Source organism: Dermacentor silvarum, chromosome 1, assembly GCF_013339745.2.
Source record: "Dermacentor silvarum isolate Dsil-2018 chromosome 1, BIME_Dsil_1.4, whole genome shotgun sequence".
Lineage (NCBI taxonomy): Eukaryota > Metazoa > Arthropoda > Arachnida > Ixodida > Ixodidae > Dermacentor > Dermacentor silvarum.
The window spans coordinates 1,998,897-2,010,756 of record NC_051154.1 but is presented as its reverse complement, the minus strand read 5'-3'; the positions used below and the strand labels follow the sequence as shown (position 1 = coordinate 2,010,756).

At 47.2% G+C, this 11,860-nt stretch overlaps 1 long non-coding RNA gene across 1 annotated transcript; it reads left to right on the top strand.

The window, feature by feature from the left end:
• The first annotated feature begins 2,519 nt into the window (after positions 1-2,519).
• Positions 2,520-11,064, top strand: LOC125944307 (uncharacterized). The gene is made up of 3 exons (XR_007466200.1): positions 2,520-2,555; positions 9,103-9,115; positions 10,964-11,064. It is a non-coding gene; the product is annotated as an uncharacterized LOC125944307 (long non-coding RNA).
• The last annotated feature ends 796 nt before the right edge of the window (positions 11,065-11,860 follow it).

The following is an 11,860-nucleotide window of genomic DNA, read 5'->3' as shown; positions in this document are numbered from 1 at the left end:
GTTGTTTTTTCATCCGTTTTCATTTCCATCACCTTATCATTTCCTTAATTCAATTAGTAAGTATAAGTAATTTCCCCTATGTTGTCCTTGGTCTCGTTGTTTGTTGGCTTCTTATATGATTAATAATAATTGGGCCCCTCGGTCCCCTCTCTTCTCGTTCATTACATAACGAAGGCTCGAATCCGGCAACATTGATGCCTTCAGGTAGCATATGTGGGTTTATTGACCAGTTGCCTTCGCCCAAAAAGATCACGTGCTCGTGACGCCTGCGGCAGAAAGGATTTTCCACATCCGCCGCCATGGTTTGTGAGTGGTGGCACTGGCTAACACTCCCAGCGTTAGTTCTAGTTGTAAAACATAGATACCCCAGAAAGTGGATGGGAAATAGACTCCGCGGTAGCTCAATGGTGAGAGCATCGCACGCGTAATGCGAAGACGTGGGATCGTTCCCCTACTGTGGAGAGTTGTTTTTCATCCGTTTTCATTGCCATTAAATTATCATTTCCTTAATTCAATTAGTAAATATAAGTAATTTCCCCTATGTTGTCCTTGGTCTCGTTGTTTGTTGGCTTCTTATATGATTAATAATAATCGGGCCCCTCGGTCCCCTTTCTTCTCGTTCATTACATAACGAAGGCTCGAATCCGGCAACATTGATGCCTTCAGGTAGCATATGTGGGTTTATTGACCAGTTGCCATCGCCCAAAAAGATCATGTGCTCGTGACGCCTGCGGCAGAAAGGAAGTTCCACATCCGCCGCCATGGTTTGTGAGTGGTGGCACTGGCTAACACTCCCAGGGTTAGTTCTATTTGTAAAACATAGATACCCCAGAAAGTGGATGGGAAAGCGGCTCCGCGGTAGCTCAATGGTGAGAACATCGCACGCGTAATGCGAGGACGTGGGATCGTTCCCCACCTGTGGACAGTTGTTTTGTAGCGTTAGCTACACTGGCCTAGCCAAGCCCGTTTCGCGCGGCACATCAAGAGCCGTGCTGCGCATGCGCAAGGATCAGTGATGTCACACGCCTAATTGTGCACCGGAGCCACCGGAGCCGGCACCTCTCGCGCACTCCGCCGCCGCCGCTCGCGACTCACCGCCGCCGGTCTGCGCATTCCAGAGGAGTGACGTCGTAGCCGTGATAGACGCACTGGCGCCGGCACGCGCTCGCTGTGCAGTCGCCGTCTGACACTGCGCTGGAGTTGCTGCGCTTCTGACTGGCGTTTGCCATTGTGGTATAGCCATGGAGAAGGAGAGCGCAAATGCTGCTCAACACCGCAGAAGAACGGAGAAGCTTGACTCATCGGATCCCGAAGTAGTTGCCTGGCAATTAGCGGTTGAGCGTAGGAGACAACCAGGAAAGCTAAGAATAATCAGCTAAACCTTTGCTAACGCTACGTATATCCTGGCATAGCCGAGCTAAGCCACTGCAACTTTTTTTTCATCCGTTTTCATTTCCATTAATTTATCATTTCCTTAATTCAATTAGTAAGTATAAGAATTTTCGCCTATGTTGTCCTTGGTCTCGTGGTTTGTTGGCTTCTTATATGATTAATAATAATCGGGCCCCTCGGTCCCGTCTCTTCTCGTTCATTACATAACGAAGGCTCGAATCCGGCAACATTGATGCCTTCAGGTAGCATATCTGGGTTTATTGACCAGTTGCCATCGCCCAAACAGATCACGTGCTCGTGACGCCTGCGGCAGAAAGGATGTTCCATATCCGCCGCCATGGTTTGTGAGTGGTGGCACTGGCTAACACTCCCAGCGTTAGTTCTAGTTGTAAAACATAAGTACCCCAGCTGTGGATGGGAAATAGGCTCCGCGGTAGCTCAATGGTGAGAGCATCGCACGCGTAATGCGAAGACGTGGGATCGTTCCCCTACTGTGGAGAGTTGTTTTTCATCCGTTTTCATTTCCATTAATTTATCATTTCCTTAATTCAATTAGTAAATATAAGTAATTTCCCCTATGTTGTCCTTGGTCTTGTTGTTTGTTGGCTTCTTATATGATTAATAATAATCGGGCCCCTCGGTCCCCTCTCTTCTCGTTCATTACATAACGAAGGCTCGAATCCGGCAACATTGATGCCTTCAGGTAGCATATGTGGGTTTATTGACCAGTTGCCATCGCCCAAAAAGATCATGTGCTCGTGACGCCTGCGGCAGAAAGGATGTTCCACATCCGCCGCCATGGTTTGTGAGTGGTGGCACTGGCTAACACTCCCAGGGTTAGTTGTATTTGTAAAACATAGATACCCCAGAAAGTGGATGGGAAAGCGGCTCCGCGGTAGCTCAATGGTTAGAGCATCGCACGCGTAATGCGAAGACGTGGCATCGTTCCCCACCTGTTGACAGTTGTTTTTTCATCCGTTTTCATTTCCATCACCTTATCATTTCCTTAATTCAATTAGTAAGTATAAGTAATTTCCCCTATGTTGTCCTTGGTCTCGTTGTTTGTTGGCTTCTTATATGACTAATAATCGAGCCCCTCGGTCGCCTTTCTTCTCGTTCATTACATAACGAAGGCTCATATCCGGCAACATTGATGCCTTCAGGTAGCATATGTGGGTTTATTGACCAGTTGCCATCGCCCAAAAAGATCATGTGCTCGTGACGCCTGCGGCAGAAAGGATGTTCCACATCCGCCGCCATGGTTTGTGAGTGGTGGCACTGGCTAACACTCCCAGGGTTTGTTCTATTTGTAAAACATAGATACCCCAGAAAGTGGATGGGAAAGCGGCTCCGCGGTAGCTCAATGGTGAGAACATCGCACGCGTAATGCGAGGACGTGGGATCGTTCCCCACCTGTGGACAGTTGTTTTGTAGCGTTAGCTACACTGACCTAGCCAAGCCCGTTTCGCGCGGCACATCAAGAGCCGTGCTGCGCATGCGCAAGGATCAGTGATGTCACACGCCTAATTGTGCACCGGAGCCACCGGAGCCGGCACCTCTCGCGCACTCCGCCGCCGCCGGTCTGCGCATTCCAGAGGAGTGACGTCGTAGCCGTGATAGACGCACTGGCGCCGGCACGCGCTCGCTGTGCAGTCGCCGTCTGACACTGCGCTGGAGTTGCTGCGCTTCTGACTGGCGTTTGCCATTGTGGTATAGCCATGGAGAAGGAGAGCGCAAATGCTGCTCAACACCGCAGAAGAACGGAGAAGCTTGACTCATCGGATCCCGAAGTAGTTGCCTGGCAATTAGCGGTTGAGCGTAGGAGACAACCAGGAAAGCCAAGAATAATCAGCTGAACCTTTGCTAACGCTACGTATATCCTGGCATAGCCGAGCTAAGCCACTGCAACTTTTTTTTTCATCCGTTTTCATTTCCATTAATTTATCATTTCCTTAATTCAATTAGTAAGTATAAGAATTTTCGCCTATGTTGTCCTTGGTCTCGTGGTTTGTTGGCTTCTTATATGATTAATAATAATCGGGCCCCTCGGTCCCGTCTCTTCTCGTTCATTACATAACGAAGGCTCGAATCCGGCAACATTGATGCCTTCAGGTAGCATATCTGGGTTTATTGACCAGTTGCCATCGCCCAAACAGATCACGTGCTCGTGACGCCTGCGGCAGAAAGGATGTTCCATATCCGCCGCCATGGTTTGTGAGTGGTGGCACTGGCTAACACTCCCAGCGTTAGTTCTAGTTGTAAAACATAAGTACCCCAGCTGTGGATGGGAAAGCGGCTCCGTGGTAGCTCAATGGTTAGAGCATCGCACGCGTAATGCGAAGACGTGGGATCGTTCTCCACCTGTGGACAGTTGTTTTTTCAGCCGTTTTCATTTCCATTAGTTTATCATTTCCTTAATTAAATTAGTAAGTATAAGTAATTTCCCCTATGTTGTCCTTGGTCTCGTTGTTTGTTGGCTTCTTATATGATTAATAATAATCGGGCCCCTCGGTCCCCTCTCTTCTCGTTCATTACATAACGAAGGCTCGAATCCGGCAACATTGATGCCTTCAGGTAGCATATGTGGGTTTATTGACCAGTTGCCTTCGCCCAAAAAGATCACGTGCTCGTGACGCCTGCGGCAGAAAGGATTTTCCACATCCGCCGCCATGGTTTGTGAGTGGTGGCACTGGCTAACACTCCCAGCGTTAGTTCTAGTTGTAAAACATAGATACCCCAGAAAGTGGATGGGAAATAGACTCCGCGGTAGCTCAATGGTGAGAGCATCGCACGCGTAATGCGAAGACGTGGGATCGTTCCCCACCTGTGGACAGTTGTTTTTTCATCCGTTTTCATTTCCATTACTTTATCATTTCCTTTAATCAATTAGTAAGTATAAGTATTTCCGCCTATGTTGTCCTTGGTCTCGTTGTTTGTTGGCTTCTTATATGATTAATAGTAATCGGGCCCCTCAGTCCCCTCTCTTCTCGTTCATTACATAACGAAGGCTCGAATCCGGCAACATTGATGCCTTCAGGTAGCATATGTGGGTTTATTGACCAGTTGCCATCGCCCAAAAAGATCATGTGCTCGTGACGCCTGCGGCAGAAAGGATGTTCCATATCCGCCGCCATGGTTTGTGAGTGGTGGCACTGGCTAACACTCCCAGCGTTAGTTCTAGTTGTAAAACATAAGTACCGCAGCTGTGGATGGGAAATAGGCTCCGCGGTAGCTCAATGGTGAGAGCATCGCACGCGTAATGCGAAGACGTGGGATCGTTCCCCTACTGTGGAGAGTTGTTTTTCATCCGTTTTCATTTCCATTAATTTATCATTTCCTTAATTCAATTAGTAAATATAAGTAATTTCCCCTATGTTGTCCTTGGTCTCGTTGTTTGTTGGCTTCTTATATGATTAATAATAATCGGGCCCCTCGGTCCCCTCTCTTCTCGTTCATTACATAACGAAGGCTCGAATCCGGCAACATTGATGCCTTCAGGTAGCATATGTGGGTTTATTGACCAGTTGCCTTCGCCCAAAAAGATCACGTGCTCGTGACGCCTGCGGCAGAAAGGATTTTCCACATCCGCCGCCATGGTTTGTGAGTGGTGGCACTGGCTAACACTCCCAGCGTTAGTTCTAGTTGTAAAACATAGATACCCCAGAAAGTGGATGGGAAATAGACTCCGCGGTAGCTCAATGGTGAGAGCATCGCACGCGTAATGCGAAGACGTGGGATCGTTCCCCTACTGTGGAGAGTTGTTTTTCATCCGTTTTCATTGCCATTAAATTATCATTTCCTTAATTCAATTAGTAAATATAAGTAATTTCCCCTATGTTGTCCTTGGTCTCGTTGTTTGTTGGCTTCTTATATGATTAATAATAATCGGGCCCCTCGGTCCCCTTTCTTCTCGTTCATTACATAACGAAGGCTCGAATCCGGCAACATTGATGCCTTCAGGTAGCATATGTGGGTTTATTGACCAGTTGCCATCGCCCAAAAAGATCATGTGCTCGTGACGCCTGCGGCAGAAAGGAAGTTCCACATCCGCCGCCATGGTTTGTGAGTGGTGGCACTGGCTAACACTCCCAGGGTTAGTTCTATTTGTAAAACATAGATACCCCAGAAAGTGGATGGGAAAGCGGCTCCGCGGTAGCTCAATGGTGAGAACATCGCACGCGTAATGCGAGGACGTGGGATCGTTCCCCACCTGTGGACAGTTGTTTTGTAGCGTTAGCTACACTGGCCTAGCCAAGCCCGTTTCGCGCGGCACATCAAGAGCCGTGCTGCGCATGCGCAAGGATCAGTGATGTCACACGCCTAATTGTGCACCGGAGCCACCGGAGCCGGCACCTCTCGCGCACTCCGCCGCCGCCGCTCGCGACTCACAGCCGCCGGTCTGCGCATTCCAGAGGAGTGACGTCGTAGCCGTGATAGACGCACTGGCGCCGGCACGCGCTCGCTGTGCAGTCGCCGTCTGACACTGCGCTGGAGTTGCTGCGCTTCTGACTGGCGTTTGCCATTGTGGTATAGCCATGGAGAAGGAGAGCGCAAATGCTGCTCAACACCGCAGAAGAACGGAGAAGCTTGACTCATCGGATCCCGAAGTAGTTGCCTGGCAATTAGCGGTTGAGCGTAGGAGACAACCAGGAAAGCTAAGAATAATCAGCTAAACCTTTGCTAACGCTACGTATATCCTGGCATAGCCGAGCTAAGCCACTGCAACTTTTTTTTTCATCCGTTTTCATTTCCATTAATTTATCATTTCCTTAATTCAATTAGTAAGTATAAGAATTTTCGCCTATGTTGTCCTTGGTCTCGTGGTTTGTTGGCTTCTTATATGATTAATAATAATCGGGCCCCTCGGTCCCGTCTCTTCTCGTTCATTACATAACGAAGGCTCGAATCCGGCAACATTGATGCCTTCAGGTAGCATATCTGGGTTTATTGACCAGTTGCCATCGCCCAAACAGATCACGTGCTCGTGACGCCTGCGGCAGAAAGGATGTTCCATATCCGCCGCCATGGTTTGTGAGTGGTGGCACTGGCTAACACTCCCAGCGTTAGTTCTAGTTGTAAAACATAAGTACCCCAGCTGTGGATGGGAAATAGGCTCCGCGGTAGCTCAATGGTGAGAGCATCGCACGCGTAATGCGAAGACGTGGGATCGTTCCCCTACTGTGGAGAGTTGTTTTTCATCCGTTTTCATTTCCATTAATTTATCATTTCCTTAATTCAATTAGTAAATATAAGTAATTTCCCCTATGTTGTCCTTGGTCTTGTTGTTTGTTGGCTTCTTATATGATTAATAATAATCGGGCCCCTCGGTCCCCTCTCTTCTCGTTCATTACATAACGAAGGCTCGAATCCGGCAACATTGATGCCTTCAGGTAGCATATCTGGGTTTATTGACCAGTTGCCATCGCCCAAACAGATCACGTGCTCGTGACGCCTGCGGCAGAAAGGATTTTCCACATCCGCCGCCATGGTTTGTGAGTGGTGGCACTGGCTAACACTCCCAGCGTTAGTTCTAGTTGTAAAACATAGATACCCCAGAAAGTGGATGGGAAATAGACTCCGCGGTAGCTCAATGGTGAGAGCATCGCACGCGTAATGCGAAGACGTGGGATCGTTCCCCTACTGTGGAGAGTTGTTTTTCATCCGTTTTCATTTCCATTAATTTATCATTTCCTTAATTCAATTAGTAAATATAAGTAATTTCCCCTATGTTGTCCTTGGTCTCGTTGTTTGTTGGCTTCTTATATGATTAATAATAATCGGGCCCCTCGGTCCCCTTTCTTCTCGTTCATTACATAATGAAGGCTCGAATCCGGCAACATTGATGCCTTCAGGTAGCATATGTGGGTTTATTGACCAGTTGCCATCGCCCAAAAAGATCATGTGCTCGTGACGCCTGCGGCAGAAAGGATGTTCCACTTCCGCCGCCATGGTTTGTGAGTGGTGGCGCTGACTAACACTCCCAGGGTTAGTTCTAGTTGTAAAACATAAATACCCCAGAAAGTGGATGGGAAATAGGCTCCGCGGTAGCTCAATGGTGAGAGCATCGCACGCGTAATGCGAAGACGTGGGATCGTTCCCCACCTGTGGACAGTTGTTTTTTCATCCGTTTTCATTTCCATTACTTTATCATTTCCTTAATTCAATTAGTAAGTATAAGTAATTTCCCCTATGTTGTCCTTGGTCTCGTTGTTTGTTGGCTTCTTATATGATTAATAATAATCGGGCGCCTCGGTCCCCTTTCTTCTCGTTCATTACATAACGAAGGCTCCAATCCGGCAACATTGATGCCTTCAGGTAGCATATATAGGTTTATTGACCAGTTGCCATCGCCCAAAAAGATCACGTGCTCGTGACGCCTGCGGCAGAAAGGATGTTCCACATCTGCCGCCATGGTTTGTGAGTGTTGGCACTGGCTAAAACTCCCAGGGTTAGTTCTATTTGTAAAACATAAATACCCCAGAAAGTGGATGGGAAAGCGGCTCACGTGTAGCTCAATGGTGAGAGCATCGCACGCGTAATGCGAAGACGTGGCATCGTTCCCCACCTGTGGACAAGTTGTTTTTTCATCCGTTTTCATTTCCATTAATTTATCATATTCCTTAGTTCAATTAGTAAGTATAAGTAATTTCCCCTATGTTGTCCTTGGTCTCGTTGTTTGTTGGCTTCTTATATGAATAATAGTAATCGGGCCCCTCGGTCCCCTTTTCTCTCGTTCATTACATAACGAAGGCTCGAATCCGGCAGCATTGATGCCTTCAGGTAGCATATGTGGGTTTGTTGACCAGTTGCCATTTCGCCAAAAAGATCACGTGCTCGTGACGCCTGCGGCAGAAAGGATGTTCCACATCCGCCGCCATGGTTTGTGAGTGGTGGCACTGGCTAACACTCCCAGGGTTAGTTCTATTTGTAAAACATAAATAACCCAGAAAGTGGATGGGAAAGCGGCTCTGTGTTAGCTCAATGGTAAGAGCATCGCACGCGTAATGCGAAGACGTAGGATCCTTGCCCACCTGTCGACAGTTGTTTTTTCATCCGTTTTCGTTTCCATTACTTTATCATTTCCTTAATTCAATTAGTAAGTATAAGTAATTTCCCCTATGTTGTCCTTGGTCGCGTTGTTTGTTGGCTTCTTATATGATTAATAATAATCGGGCCCCTCGGTCCCCTTTCTTCTCGTTCATTACATAACGAAGGCTCGAATCCAGCAACATTGATGCCTTCAGGTAGCATATGTGGGTTTATTGACCAGTTGCCATTTCCCAAAAAGATCACGTGCTTGTGACGCCTGCGGCAGAAAAAAGGATGTTCCACATCCGCCGCCATGGTTTGTGAGTAGTGGCTCTGGCTAACACTCCCAGGGTTAGTTCTATTTGTAAAACATAAATACCCCAGAAAGTGGATGGAAAAGCGGCTCCGTGGTAGCTCAATGGTTAGAGCATCGCACGCGTAATGCGACGACGTGGCATCGTTCCCCACATGTGGACAGTTGTTTTTTCATCCGTTTTCATTTCCATTACTTTATCATTTCCTTAATTCAATTAGTAAGAATAAGTAATTTCCCCTATGTTGTCCTTGGTCTCGTTGTTTGTTGGCTTCTTATATGATTAATAATAATCGGGCCCCTCGGTCCCCTTTCTTCTCGTTCATTACATAACGAAGGCTCGAATCCGGCAACATTGATGCCATCAGGTAGCTTATGTGGGTTTGTTGACCAGTTGCCGTCGCCCAAAAAGATCACGTGCTCGTGACGCCTGCGGCAGAAAGGATGTTCCACATCCGCCGCCATGGTTTGTGAGTAGTGGCTCTGGCTAACACTCCCAGGGTTAGTTCTATTTGTAAAACATAAATACCCCAGAAAGTGGATGGAAAAGCGGCTCCGTGGTAGCTCAATGGTTAGAGCATCGCACGCGTAATGCGACGACGTGGCATCGTTACCCACATGTGGACAGTTGTTTTTTCATCCGTTTTCATTTCCATTACTTTATCATTTCCTTAATTCAATTAGTAAGAATAAGTAATTTCCCCTATGTTGTCCTTGGTCTCGTTGTTTGTTGGCTTCTTATATGATTAATAATAATCGGGCCCCTCGGTCCCCTTTCTTTTCGTTCATTACATAACGAAGGCTCGAATCCAGCAACATTGATGCCTTCAGGTAGCATATGTGGGTTTATTGACCAGTTGCCATTTCCCAAAAAGATCACGTGCTTGTGACGCCTGCGGCAGAAAGGATGTTCCACATCCGCCGCCATGGTTTGTGAGTGGTGGCACTGGCTAACACTCCCAGGGTTAGTTCTATTTGTAAAACATAAATACCCCAGAAAGTGGATGGGAAAGCGGCTCAGTGTTAGCTCAATGGTAAGAGCATCGCACGCGTAATGCGAAGACGTGGCATCGTTACCCACATGTGGACAGTTGTTTTTTCATCCGTTTTCATTTCCATTACTTTATCATTTCCTTAATTCAATTAGTAAGAATAAGTAATTTCCCCTATGTTGTCCTTGGTCTCGTTGTTTGTGGCTTCTTATATGAATAATAGTAATCGGGCCCCTCGGTCCCCTTTTCTCTCGTTCATTACATAACGAAGGCTCGAATCCGGCAGCATTGATGCCTTCAGGTAGCATATGTGGGTTTGTTGACCAGTTGCTGTCGCCCCAAAAGATCACGTGCTCGTGACGCCTGCGGCAGAAAGGATGTTCCACATCCGCCGCCATGGTTTGTGAGTGGTGGCACTGTCTAACACTCCCAGGGTTAGTTCTTTTTGTAAAACATAAATACCCCAGAAAGTGGATGGGAAAGCGGCTCCACCGTAGCTCAATGGTGAGAGCATCGCACGCGTAATGCGAAGACGTGGGATCGTTCCCCACCTGTGGACAATTGTTTTTCATCCGTTTTCATTTCCATTAATTTATCATTTCCCTAATTAAATTACTAAGTATAAGTAATTTCGCTATGTTGTCCTTGGTCTCGTTGTTTGTTGGCTTCTTATATGATTAATTATAATCGGGCCCCTCGGTCCCCTTTTTCTCGTTCATTAATTAACGAAGGCTCGAATCCCGCAACATTGATGCCATCAGGTAGCATATCTGGGTTTGTTGACCAGTTGCTGTCGCCCCAAAAGATCACGTGCTCGTGACGCCTGCGGCAGAAAGGATGTTCCACATCCGCCGCCATGGTTTGTGAGTGGTGGCACTGTCTAACACTCCTAGGGTTAGTTCTATTTGTAAAACATAAATACCCCAGAAAGTGGATGCGAAAGCGGCTCCGTGGTAGCTCAATGGTGAGAGCATCGCACGCGTAATGCGAAGACGTGGGATCGTTCCCCACCTGTGGACAGTTGTTTTTTCATCCGTTTTCATTTCCATTACTTTATCATTTCCTTAATTCAATTAGTAAGTATAAGTAATTTCCCCTATGTTGTCCTTGGTCTCGTTGTTTGTTGGCTTCTTATATGATTAATAATAATCACGCCCCTCGGTCCCCTTTCTTCTCGTTCATTACATAACGAAGGCTCGAATCCGGCAACATTGATGCCTTCAGGTAGCATATGTAGGTTTATTGACCAGTTGCCATCGCCCAAAAAGATCACGTGCTCGTGACGCCTGCGGCAGAAAGGATGTTCCACATCCGCCGCCATGGTTTGTGAGTGGTGGCACTGGCTAACACTCCCAGGGTTAGTTCTATTTGTAAAACATAAGTACCCCAGAAAGTGGATGGAAAAGCGGCTGCTTGGTAGCTCAATGGTTAGAGCATCGCACGCGTAATGCGAAGACGTGGCATCGTTCCCCACCTGTGGACAGTTGTTATTTCATCCGTTTTCATTTCCATTAACTTATCATTTCCTTAATTCAATTAGTAAGTATAAGTAATTTCCCCTATGTTGTCCTTGGTCTCGTTGTTTGTGGCTTCTTATATGAATAATAGTAATCGGGCCCCTCGGTCCCCTTTTCTCTCGTTCATTACATAACGAAGGCTCGAATCCGGCAGCATTGATGCCTTCAGGTAGCATATGTGGGTTTGTTGACCAGTTGCTGTCGCCCCAAAAGATCACGTGCTCGTGACGCCTGCGGCAGAGAGGATGTTCCACATCCGCCGCCATGGTTTGTGAGTGGTGGCACTGTCTAACACTCCCAGGGTTAGTTCTATTTGTAAAACATAAATACCCCAGAAAGTGGATGGGAAAGCGGCTCCACCGTAGCTCAATGGTGAGAGCATCGCATGCGTAATGCGAAGACGTGGGATCGTTCCCCACCTGTGGACAGTTGTTTTTTCATCCGTTTTCATTTCCATTAACTTATCATTTCCTTAATTCAATTAGTAAGTATAAGTAATTTCCCCTATGTTGTCCTTGGTCTCGTTGTTTGTGGCTTCTTATATGAATAATAGTAATCGGACCCCTCGGTCCCCTTTTCTCTCGTTCATTACATAACGAAGGCTCGAATCCGGCAGC